The following is a 13309-nucleotide window of genomic DNA, read 5'->3' on the forward strand; positions in this document are numbered from 1 at the left end:
GTAAAATCTTTTAATGCATTAGCAGCAGCTAGATTGCCTGTAACAGGCTCTCTCCCTGATAATGTGAAGGAGAACTAAGCAACTGGCAGGGATTCAGACTCACTTGAAAGGACGGAGAACTCTGAATTTTGGTAGAGAAGTAGTCAGAGAGTAAAATAAATCCAACAAAAAAAGGTCAATCTTGTTTTTGTTGAAATATCTTCCGAAAACAATAATGAGTATTTTTTTAGTCTGATTTTCATTATATAGATACTTCCAGCCCCTTAATGTGTCTCTACATTTCCAGGATAGGAACATTTTAATTCTCTTCTTTAAAATGGTAAACTGAATAAAAGTGAAAATAAGTAGCTTTCCCAAGACCACAAACAGAGATTTGGAGTTGAAGAATGATTATCATTTGACTTTAGTATTAATTGTAACCTTGACGTACTCCAGCAAATGAGGACCAACAAGCAGCTCTCCTTATTCTATACATAAAGTGTTTTGTGTAATTTCCACCTTAAAACTCTAGGGTCACTAAGGGTGGTTCACTTTGAATACATGAATTTATTTTTCTATTCAGAATGCAGCTTTTAGAAAATATCATAAGTAAAATTTTCTGAAATACCCAAGAATATATTTTCCCAAAGCATGGTGACACAAATGGCTTACAGATCTCTGTGCCACCTTATGATTTTGTTGGAAAAAGTATTTATGCTTGAAAAGATAATTAACAGTTATCATAATATGTAGCTGAAGTTCTAAGGAGACATTCAAAGCCTTGAATCCTAAGAAAGAACTTTCTGGAAAATATTCTTAGACCTGAAAGAAGCAAAAGAGGACCTAAGTGAGCAAAGGGGCAAAGGTATGCTTAGAAACAACAAAAGTGAAGAAAATGTAGCAGGTACTTTGTGTAAGGTGTACCAATGTATATAGGGACATGTAGAAAGTGTTTCACACTCCTATTGTAACTTTGACGCTGAGTAAACCCATTTGACTGATGTAGCGGGGTTGCAGCTCAGATTCCCTAATGGTGAATTTTAGCTTTATACAGGGGCAGTGAAGTCATGAAAGGATTGCTAACCGTGGTGGATGATCATTGGTTAATTTTGGCATGATCATTAACAATGGTCAAGTAAATGAGAGCAGAGGAGTACACAGTATAGTCCAGGGTATCCTGCCAGTTCTCTTTGCTGCAGAGAAATACCAGGAAGTGTTGTCCCTCAAAGATCCCCATCAATGACCTGTAGAACTTCATAGGCCCATGTGTGGGGCTGCAGACTGTGGTGCTGAGTGTGCCCAAGTTGTTATGCAGAAAAGCACTTCTGTGTAACATGCATTATGACTATGAAAAGAAAAAAATAACCAGCAGAGAAAGAATGTTTCTTCTCTTTTCCTAAATTAGGAATTGCTCACAATCTCTTTATAACCCCTTAGGAAGAGGAAACTTTCGAATTGGAAGTGGAACCTTCCCTATATAACATGCTTCACTACAATCTCATAAAGCTGTGTGGGGATTCATTGTGGCTTTTACAAATCTCTTTAAAATAAATAGATAATGTTTTATAAATGACAAGGCTTTCAGATGAAGCCTTAATGAATTTCCTCAAAATGTCTTTGCTTTTTAGGAAAATGATAACAATGAAAAGAAATTGAATAAATGAAATAGCCAGCCCGGGTTTGTCCAGGTGGTCATACTGCTGAATAATGACTGAGATTGTTCCTTTACACTGACTATATTTGCTTGGTGCAATTTTTGGCAAAATATATGACTTTGAGATTATCTGCAGGGAGTGGCTAGCAGTTTGGCTTTAAATTTTGTAAACTTTCTTGAAAGCCTAATTGTTCACAAAGATGTCAGCTGCAAGATTAGTGGAGCTGGAAAAAAAAAAGCCCCATGCATTCACATTGGCCCTGTGTCTATTTTCAGTGTGAAAGGAACTGGCGGGAGAGTGTTGCAAACACTTGAAGCTATGCATTCTGCATTACAATGAAATAGTGCTGCATTACACAATGCCCAGGGCTTTTTTTTTTTTTTAAAACAGGGCATCATAGCCAAATTCTTTGACTGCAAAGCAAGAGCAACAAATGACAAATATTAAAATGTGTAAAATACCAGAACAATTATATTAAAATGGACTTCTAGTTTGAATCCCTTTCAATTTTTGTCTAGTGGTTATTGCTAGGCAAAACTGCACAAGGACTATTTTTAAAAATATCGGAAGAAAGCTGAGTCAGAATTACAAAAACCAAAACTCTAACCAATTTATCCTTATATCAAGAATGTAGTGCCTGGTGAAAGCTCCCCAAGTCAAGTGTGGAAAGGTCTGATGATATTTCACAGTGTGTTACTTAACATGGACTTCTACCTATCCACACGAAGGAAAATGTAATTAAGTACATTCATAATCTGAGTAATTTTTCTGGATCTTATAATAATTATAAATACAGGGCCTTTACTTTCGTTGTGCTGCAGAGACTTCTAAAAATATTGCTATTACCTCTTCTTTCAATACTTTTTCAAAAACCAATATATCTTATTTTTTAAGGACAAATCAAATCTGGAAAAATTACTTAGCATTTAAAGAAAAAAATATTTACATCTATAATGCAACTTTAAATTTGCAATAATATTTAATTCTAGTTGAGTAAATCAAGTTAGGACTTTAACGTAGACCAGTTTTTATCCTCAACTCCAGATCAACCACAAAGATGTTTGCTATCTGAAATATGAAGAAGAAAGGACATAAGGTTATTCATTTTTTTTCTCATTGAGTTTATTGGTACATTTTAGGTATACAGTACAGTTACATTCATTACTGGGATCTTCTACCTTTACATGACAGGTCGTGGTTCTCATTTTTTCCCCTTTTTCCTGCCCTCATTTCACCCCTCCTCCCTCCCCCTTTACAAACAATTCATTTCCATTTTTTCATTTTCTCATATTTTTTCTTTTCCCTTGTTAACTTTCCCCTACCCTTCCCAGCTTCCCTATACCTTTAGCCCCTTTCTTCCTATTTCACACTGTCCATTATATCATTAGGATCTTATGTACTATTATAGTTTATTCACACCAGAGAAACTATTAGGTATTTCCACATGTGTGACTTATTTATTTCACTTAGGAGTATATTCAAATTTATGTACAGCAGATTTCAAAATTTGTGGAGTTAGGACTCCATTCCCACATATTTTAAAAATTTACTGTCTATGTGCCATCCAGTTTGAAATCTCTTTTCATCTGGAATTTCATAATGCTTCTGAGACATTGTTGATTGTATTCTGCTGTATTAGCTGTTACTTTATTTTAGTTGTGATTAGCAGGAATGTTGTGTTTTTTTTGTCAACTAACAGAGCCTGACACATAGCAAATGCTCAATAAATGTAGGGTAAAGGCATGAAGCTATAACAGGTATGTGTATATGTTTGATCTTACACAACTGTTAGCTCCTGGAGGGCAGAGAAGGCATGCTATAATTTTGCTGCCTTCTTCTGGTGTCAGTATAATTTGCTATGACAGATTATATGCTATAGTGATACTATGTACCTGATAGTGATGATAACTACTCTGGAGAGAAGAAAGGAAGCCAAAGAATCAACAAAAAAGAAGAGGAAGGAAAAACAAAGGGAAGAAAAAGATAGAGAAGTGTTTCAATATCAACTCCAGCTTCCTTCTTGCATTAACCCAAATTTTCCTCTTGTTTTTATCAGAGAAACTATAGAAGCCATGTAGGAAGGGAATCCACAAAGTAGAACAGTGTAAATTATAACTGTGGCTGGCATTTCAAATTTATCAAATTATTTGTTAATATATATGGATATCCAGTTTTTCTAGAATTGCTCATTAGTAAATTTAAACTATTACTTTGCATTCTAAAATTATTTGAAAACTCGTGTTTATTGGAAATGTGGAGAATTCAAAGAAGCAATTTCTAAAATTTGAGAAATTATAATAATTTTTTCCTAATGAATACTACAAACTCTCAAATGTGATTCATTTGGTAAAGAATTGTCCCTGTAATGAACCCTGAAAGAAGTCTGTGTCATTATTAATCTGCTAGCCAGACAACACTTTTGGGGGCTTAAATATCTGAGGTTGGCCCATAAACCCAGGAATCATTCATCAAATACATGTTTTTCAATAATTGGCATGTCTCCTGCATCTGTAGTATAAGATTGTCCCACTTGTGTTATAGCATGTTTTCACCAGTCATCCCCATGACTTGTATAAATAAATGTTCCATGAAGATTTTTAGAAAAAATATTTCTGATGTAAACATATGAATGCAAATAGTAACTCTGAAATTTAAAGAAACCTGATAATAAAGACTATCTACATTCAAAATGTTGATTACTGATTTTTGGAGGCTTGATAACATGACTATGGAGAAAAATAGTATTTTTTTTTTGTTTGTTTCGTTATTAAAAAGCCAATATGCCCAGGTTTTATTTTATGTCTTTAAGAGATTGAGCCAGGGGTCAAGGAAGGCATTCTTTGATCTTCCTGCCAGTGATATTAGAAGGACAAGGACAAGGAAGGACCGTGGCTTCCCAGTTTCAGCTCAGGATCCTTGGCAATGTTGGGTGCACTTCTGAAGTAGGCTCCAGGGTGAGGTGGATGAGTAAACGGGGCAGAGCAGAGGAGTAGAGTGTTGGTCCAGGAGGACAGTGTGCTGACTTCCTGCTCACCACTTCCTGCAGGAGTCCACCAGGGTCTCATTGGCTTAGCAATTTCTCTCCCCTCCCCTTCCCTCCACTCCTTTCCTCTTCTCTTTTGTGCTCTTCAGAACCACTAAGAAATCTCTTGAATAATTATAATTATTTTATTTGTTTGTTTATTGCTTTGGGGATGGATTTATATAAATGTTTGAGGACTTTAGCAAATAATCGGTAAGTGAATACAAATTTGTGATAAAGGCTGCCAGTATTTTGTAGGAATATTGATGGTAAATGTAATAGGAATTCGTAGTATAACCTTTTCTCCCTTTTCCCTCTATGTAAACATAATTAAAATGTACTGGCTTGGCCTTAGAGCCTTTTCCATAAATATAGCTCTCTCCGTGCATGAAGCCTTTCTCTATCACAGCATCAAGGCTATTTTGTCAACCCAGAATTCCGAGCTCGTTGGAGGACATCACCGATTCTGAAACAAAGGTGATTCTCCCTCAGAAAGAAGGCACAGGAAGAAACAGAGCTCTTTATGAGAGAGTGGAATATGAGGCTCATGGGAGTAAAGTGGAGAGCTAAAGGAGGCAGAAATGAAGGACTGTGTGAGAAATGCTAAGAGAGAAAGTATCCAAATTAAAGCTGGGCCATGTAACAATCTGATGTGAAATATTTTGCATACAAATGAGTCCTATGTGATCATCATGGCCAGAAAAAAAGACCAAAGCATTTTTCTAGAATGAGTCAAAGTGACATTAATATATAGCTGAAGCAAATAATGTGTAAGTGAGGATTTCCTTCGACTTTATTATGATTAGACTCTGATGCAGTGTCTGTGTAAAATGAATTAGAATCCCCATGAAGAACACTGTGGCTAAAATTGCATTCTTGGAGTACCACTGAGTCTCAGAACTGTAGGAAGGTATAATTTTGGAACTACAGAATGTCCCACACCAGTGCTGAAAAATTTAAAGAATGCTTTTTCATTTTTGCAAATAAGTGTTTGTAGTTCAGCCAGAGAAGAAGTGAAAGGACTAGACTTTTTCACTACGTGAGTGGGAGAGATGGAGAAATGACACGGGCAGCTGGGGAATAGATAGTGGGACAGACGAATGAGAAGCTATATTGAGTAATTTTTAGCAATCAGAAGGCAACAAAGAAAGAAGACTCTTATAGCAAAACCTGGTGTCTTAACTTGACTTCATGACGAGGCTGTAAAGGTGAGAGGTACTGTGCACCTGGCAGTCCATTACAGGCTTGTCTATTATTTTTCTTGCTCCCAAAATGTCACATCACTTATACTAGTTTTTAATTCTTTGTTCATAGACAGATAATTGGCAGAGAAAACCAAGAACAGAAATTTTCTTAGAATATTCTGGTTATGATTTACAAGGTTCTGATATTTCTTGTCATGGAGAAAAGTACCAGGGAAATGCTTAGCTAGTCTCAAAATTCTTTGCTCTGTACTGAAAGCTGCAACATTCAGGCATCTCAAAAAATGTTCAAAAACAAACCTGACATAAAATTTAAGTTTGCCTCTTTAATATTCCTGATTAATAATTAAGTATAATATTTGGAGTTTTATCAATACAGCAATCAAAATTCATATTTTATATTAGCCAAACTCTCCTACTTTGGGATTTTTCTATAGATTGAAAACACAAGAAAACTTTTCTTTTTAAATTGTGTTTTATTTTATTATTTTAATAAATATTAGTTGTAACATGTGAATAAGACCAAGGTATAAAATGAAAATATTTTTGGCTCCCTTCAACTTTTTTGCTTTTTCAACTTTTTAGGCCTTTCTTCATGCATATACCAGCTTGGGCAAATATCTATGTATAAAGATTTTTGTTTTCCTAAAGTGATGCCATGTTGTACAGCTTTCTCTGAATCTTGGTCTCATTTTAACCTAATAGTAACAGGTAATGTATATGCCCATAGTTAGGCACAAGTCACAATTTTGTATGCCCAAGACACAATTGTAATGACCATTACATATATAATATCTCACAGCATAGAGATACTGTGTATTCAACTATTTCTCCAAGAGTGGCATTTGAGTTGTACAGTTCTCCCTCCTCCCAAGTTTTGTGGGAAAACTCGAAATATTTTGCTCTATTTGTTACTGATTCACACTAGAAGACTTAATTCAACCAGAATTGGCATACTTATGAAACAGAGCTGGAAATCAGGACAGCATCAATAGTTAGGTACATAAGAGGTGAGAAGTTTGTTTTGGAGTTCTGATGTGAAAAGAAGTGCACACCTAAAATATAGCTGTGCAATACTGAAATAGCATTTCCAGAGAATCAGATAACTAGTGAACAAAACCTGACAGATAATTAAGACCATGTGCTGTGATGATGACCTTTTCCTAAGAAAGACCTGGTGTTGTGCATTCACACTGGATGTCATGTGTTGGAAAGGAGGCTGTTTGTATATCAAAGGAAATGGAGAGGTGAAGAACAAGAAACCAGTAGGAATAGGGTGGAGGCCGTCTTGAGTTGTTCAGAGGAGGTGAGGATGCCTTGGGTGATTCTACATTGGCAAGGCTTAGGATGGAGCCAGGAGGAGAAAAGGAGTCAAAGATGCTCTCCAGCCCTGGGTTGTTTCCTTCCCAGCTGATTCTGCCTTTCTCTCTGATCTCCACCAGAGGCTGAGGGCTGGATGAGGGCACGGACTTGTTTGTGTAGTTTAAGTCACTCCCAGTTGCTGTTTTGAAGCCTTTGTTTTCTTCTCTGTAATCATGCTTGTGGAGACATTCTGTTTACTTTCAGACTCTGGTTCTGCTGAATCCATTGCACTGATTTTTCATGGCATTTCTCTCTGTCCCACACACCTGAGAAGGAAGCACAGCAAGTGTTTTTCCGGCTCTTCTCTGTCCTCATCCTACAACAGGTCAGGCTTAGAGCAGGCACATAGAAGTTGCCTAATATATTCTCTTTTCCCCTTTTGTTGGTACATGTGTGCAGTATATAATGTTTACATGCCTTGTGGGGAGCTGGTACATGTACATGACATCTCTTAATTCATTTTCCCTCCTTTCTTGATGATGGCTTTTCCTTTTGCTTTCCCGTTGGCTTCCTATTAGAAACAATGGTGCGTCTACATGTGGACTAAGCAGAAGAATTTCTGTTGAACCATCAACAGGTAAAGTCTATCTACTTATATTTTCTCCTCTCCATGAAACTTATACTCTGGTGATCAATTTAGTATTTCCTGAAAGCGCCTAGAGCATTCCTGAGGCCTTGGTTTGGCTTCAGCCTGGGACTCCTACATTTCCTCCTCATCCAGGCCAGTGGTTACAGGGAGCGACGGGTAGGTGCCCGTGCTAGTGGAAATTTTCCAAAGGAACACTTATGTGTACACATATACTGGCACAATTCATTTCTATGCTGTTAAATTCCTCCAGTGTAAAGAACTGTCCTTTATTTTGTGGTTTTCTTCCTTCTGCTTCCCTTCTCCCTCCCTGTCCCTCCTTTTGTCCCTTCTTATTTTAGTACTAAAGTATATATTTTTAAATATTAAATATAAAACAGTGGATTTTCTAGATCTTTAGTTTTAATAGCAGTACTTAGGAAACCGAAGATCTGGCAACATTCTGTAAATTTCCATGAAAAGTATATTATTTCATGAAAACTTCATATCTGGAACTTTACCTTTCTATATCTACCACATTTTTTAACCTGCCTCCTCTTTGGCAGGAGAGGGCTGACTGCTGTGGATCATCCTCTTTTCTGAGTTTCTCCTGAAGATGCCACCTTTGCTATTCACTCATTCAAAGCATCTGTAAAGAACTTATTACAAGGTAGATGCTGAGCTGCAAAATGTGCCTTAGTGACAAAGAGAGTGTGTGTGCTTTGGGCCTGCATGGAGCATGCAGCTTTCTAAGAAAATGCAGTTACAAAACTGTAATTGGGAAAGTTACAACTGGAAAAATGTCTTTGGAATTTCCAATCTAGGAAAATTCTTTCAAGGAAAGGAATATTATATAAAATAATATAACAGGTGAATTGCTTTCTGTAGGGGAACAGGGAGACTTTTGGAAGCTACAGAGTGAAACTAGGTCACCCAAGTGAAGTGTAGTTGTGTTGATGGTGATGAGAGAGGTAAAGAATATCCCAGAAGGGACTGAACAATGTTTGAGCTGGAAACATGCTCAATGAACATGAAATGTCATAGAGAGAGACGAAGGGGCAGAGGTGGGCAAGGACCAGATATGCCCCACATTATCAGTCATGTGGAGTATTTTATCCCAAGTTCGGTGGTGGACAGCTGGTCAAGGGTTTAGCTGGTGACCAATACTACGATTCAGTATATGTTTTAAAATATGGACAGGAAATAAAGCTGGGCTGCTAGTGAGCAGGCTGCTAAGGATTCATGTGTGAGTAATGATGACCTGTTATGGTTTTGGAAATAGAAAATAGTAAAAGTATTTGAAGGAGACCTGTGGTATAGCTTGTTATTATATAAGGACTCAGTATCAAAGGGAGCTTTTAAATACCATTATATTCCCTAAAAAGCTAAAATATTTATTCCTATTTACAATATGGCAGGCAGTGGTTCTAGATGCTGAAAATATATCTTTAACTAAAAAATAGCACTTGGCCAATAGAATTTACACTCTGATGAGGACTGTAGGGAAACAAAGGCATTGTTACAATTGTTTAATGATAAGGACTGCAGTATACTTGAGCATAGTGTACCAAGAAGAGGAATGATAGTTGATGTAACTACTTAATGTTTGAGAGATAGGAACACACTTGAAGAAAGTTCCACCTGCATGGAGTCCAAAGATTGTGCAATACATTCAAATGATTGAATGAATTATCATTGGAAAGAAGTTTAAGCAATATGTAGATGGCTGTAGCAGTAGGGTGATAGGGAAGGCAGAGGATGCTGCTTCAGACAGAAGGAACAGCATACACAAAAGCATGGAGATGAAAGCTGGGTGTGGACCACAAGCCTTTGATGATGACAATGCGCTGAATGTGGGGACTTCCCAGTCATCACATTTCATTGTCTCATATGAAGATCTGGATATGACATAGATGTTGCGTGTTTAATTATAAGAGATGAGGGAGGGCTAACTAGCTGTCTGGGACAGCACATCATGACTGGTCTACCCTCATGACAACTCTTGTCTTGCTGCTAAATCAAGGGGGAACTGCATTTTCTGGTTGATACTTACGAGTTATTAATTCACTACTAAGACACTTTTGATATTTCACATGACTTGTTTACAGTATTTAGAACTTTGGGCACATTGCATTACCTTACGAACAGCAAGGGTTAGCTCTACAGTGGTGGAAGGAAAGGTAATCGGTGAGACTGTGCAACTTCAGAAGTAGCCAACACTCTTCTTATTAGGTTGCCAAAAGATTTTTATTTTAAAGAGGGAGAGCTGCAGTAATAAACAATGAAACTGAGAAACAGGCAATAGACACAGAGAATAGAAAATGTAGATTCCAACTACAAATTGAAGTTATTAAAAAGAAAAGAAAAGAAACAGTAGAAATATCAAGCTGTTTTTATTATGGTAAATTTATAAAACATTTTAAAGTTTGGTAAAATAGATTAGACCAGCCTTTTGTTTTTCCAAATTTCACTTATTATTCTTTCAATAAACCAATGATAATCCTTAATATTAGATGCTTTAATGATTTGGTAGCAAGCATTTAACTATTTCAAGGCTTTCTTCCTTGTTTAAAAAATAATTTCCAAAACTGTTGATCATAAAGAGCCAGTTTTATATGTATACATTACTCTATAAAGTGTATTTATTTGGTTTCAAAAAATGGACAGACTGAATATCCATTAAATATGCATCAGACAAGCAGGTTAATACTTTTGGTTAGTCTCTGTATTTAAAAAAAGTGAAAGTAGAATTTAAAAAAATTGGTTCAGTGTGCTGATCTGAAAACATTCTTGATATTTTTAACTTTTTTATTTTAAAGTGGAGGGAAAACAGTTCTTTCATAAAACAGGAACATAGATGAGACCAAAAATGGCTGTTTAGCAGAAAGAATCAGAAATATTTTGACAGAGGGTACACATGACCTGCAATTGTCACACTTCACACTATCTTTCTGTGGTAGGTAACTTCTATTAGATAGAATAATTCAAGTTTTGAACTAGTTCCTTCGAAATTGAGCTCATTCTTAGTGAGAATCAATGCCCCTTTCTCCATTTCTATGCAATTTACACACTCCAATCTCTGGGAAGAAGCCAATTTAAACTGGAAACTTTGGAGTTATAATAAACTTTAGATATATTCAGTGAGTTGGAATCTAAAATTTATCCCTAAATGTTTTCAGATTAGATCACAGATTTTTCATCTCCTTAAAAAGAAACAACACAGCAACATAATTCCTTAGACTTTAGCTATTTGATCACTAGTAAAATAATTTAAAACTTATTTATCTGTTTATAAGGATAAACTTTTTTTTTGCATTACTTATGACAAGACTCAAATGATTGTTTTACCTCAAAAGCTGCATAAACAGAGTTTTCTTCTGATCCATTATCTCCCCGAATATCTTTTCAATAGGGTAAAGATTCTTTTTTGAGACTCTAAATCCTGGAGCAGAGGTTTGGCGGTAGCTTTGTCTCTGGATAGTCCTGTCTCTTTTAGGCATTGGAAAGTAGCAGCTGCGTCTGCAGATGAAAGAATGTTGTTTTCACAAGGACAGGAGGCTTGGCCTCTCAGTGGCCCTTTTCATGTGACATCTGCACACACCAGGATCAGTCTGTGTGAGTAGTTTCATCCTCACATGTGAAGAGCATGCTTATATATTAATATGTTTATGTGTGCTTCAGATGCCCATATAGTGTGTGATATATTATGTTGAATTATTTCAAAGTCAGGGTATTGATAGAAACAGTGTATGTATTCAGGAAGTGTATTTCCCATGGGGTCAGATCCCAGTGGCTAAAGAAGCTTCTGTTTTGGTTTGGTTTTTGCATAGTGTATTCATTCTCTTTTTAATTGGATCACTAGGGGGTTATTAACATTGTTCTAGTTGAAGATATGGTAGCCTAAAAAAGTCAAGACATTTGCTAAATTATCTAATTCACAGTAGCAGTTCTTTATTTCTGTTCTTATTGGGCATGTGTGTTTGCAAGTGCACCTTGTGTGCGTATGTGTACCTGGGGTTCTGTACCAAGAAAGTCTTCGAGAATGGCTAACTAGGACACTTGGACAGATATTTTATATTCTGTACCCCTCAACTTGCTTCTAGAGCATCTGACATATCTGTATTCCTCATAGAGACTCTGCTTCTCTAGCAAATCAGGCTTTGCATCCAAAGTTGTCTTTCTGCAAAGTCTATGAAGCATTAGAACAGGCATTTTGGTTTATCATGAGGCAGAGTCACAGAGTTTTAGCCCATCCATTTAAACAATTTCACTTCACTGAGGAAAGTAAATAAATTATCTCTTAAATCAATGATCAAAAGAAGAGGTATCCTATTTGCCTCCTCTTGAAAGTCTACAATGTAGCTGAGAAAAAACAAACAAACAAACAAACCAAGAATAGATACAAATTATAATTTTCGCCCTTGTATGAGCTTTGGTTTGTCCTACTCTTCCTTTTCTAGGAGCTTAGGATTCATCATTAGGTTGTGTATTTGAACTCATTCTGTTTTCCAAGTGTGGGCATACACTGCTATGAAATTCCCATGTAGAACATACACGTATAAATAGTTTACATGAATAGTTTCTCTGGTTTTAAAAACTGAAAGTGTAAATAAGGATCAAAATGTATAATTGATATTGTGAAATAGGAAGAAAAGGTATAAAGAAACAGGGAAAGTGGGAGGGGTATGGAAAATGTAAGAAGGGAAAAGAATAAATATGAGCAAAGCAAAAAAAAAAACAAACAAACAAAAGGAAACAAAGTCTTTGTAAATAGGGAAGGGTGGAGGGGATGAAGGAAGGGCAGGGGTGTGGGGAAAAATAAGAACCAAGATCTGTCATGTGAAGGTACAAGATCCCAATGATGAATGTAACTGTACTATATACCTAAAATGTACTGATAAACTGAATGGAAAAAATAGATACAAGTGTGGCTACTTCTTGCTTTCTTTTCCTATCACTTCTAGGCCTGCCTCTAGTCTCGGCTACCTGTTCATGTCCAGAATTTCAGGACCATACCTTCCCTTAAAATGATACTCTTGTGTCAGTGGATGGGTGCCATGGGAAAGAGCATAACTGGTTTTTCTTCCTTAAAAATTTCCCTACTTACTATGAGAACAAAGTTAGCATCATTGCAGGGTGTCAGATAGACAAAGAGACAGAAACAGAGAGAGAGAGAAAGACAGAAAGAGTAAAGGAGAGAGAGAGAGAGAGCACGAGAGGAGAGGAGAGAGAGAAATATATAGAGAGAAATATCATATAGAGCATTCAGGTCTAGCATGTGAACTCTGGAGAGCCAAGACAGAAAATATATCTTTTGTTTTTTTCCTGTAGTGTAAGAGTCCTGTACAAACATATACATTGAAATGCACACTCACAGATATGTAAAATAGCTATTGCATGCATGAATTATGGCTAGATTACATTGAGATAAGCCATCATATATGTGTAATTTTTGAATACTTCACTTTAAAAAATAAGATTTTCATAGTAGAATGCAGTAGAGAACAATTTCTCCCATTTAAGT

General features: G+C 36.3%; 1 long non-coding RNA gene across 3 annotated transcripts in view; it reads left to right on the plus strand.

The window, feature by feature from the left end:
* LOC104871474 overlaps nt 1–13309 on the plus strand; it is a 236486-nt gene that overhangs the window by 162196 nt on the left and 60981 nt on the right. The gene's annotated exons all lie outside the window — the stretch shown is intronic.

Source organism: Fukomys damarensis, unplaced genomic scaffold, assembly GCF_012274545.1.
Source record: "Fukomys damarensis isolate Sample0158 unplaced genomic scaffold, DMR_v1.0_HiC HiC_scaffold_14, whole genome shotgun sequence".
NCBI lineage: Eukaryota > Metazoa > Chordata > Mammalia > Rodentia > Bathyergidae > Fukomys > Fukomys damarensis.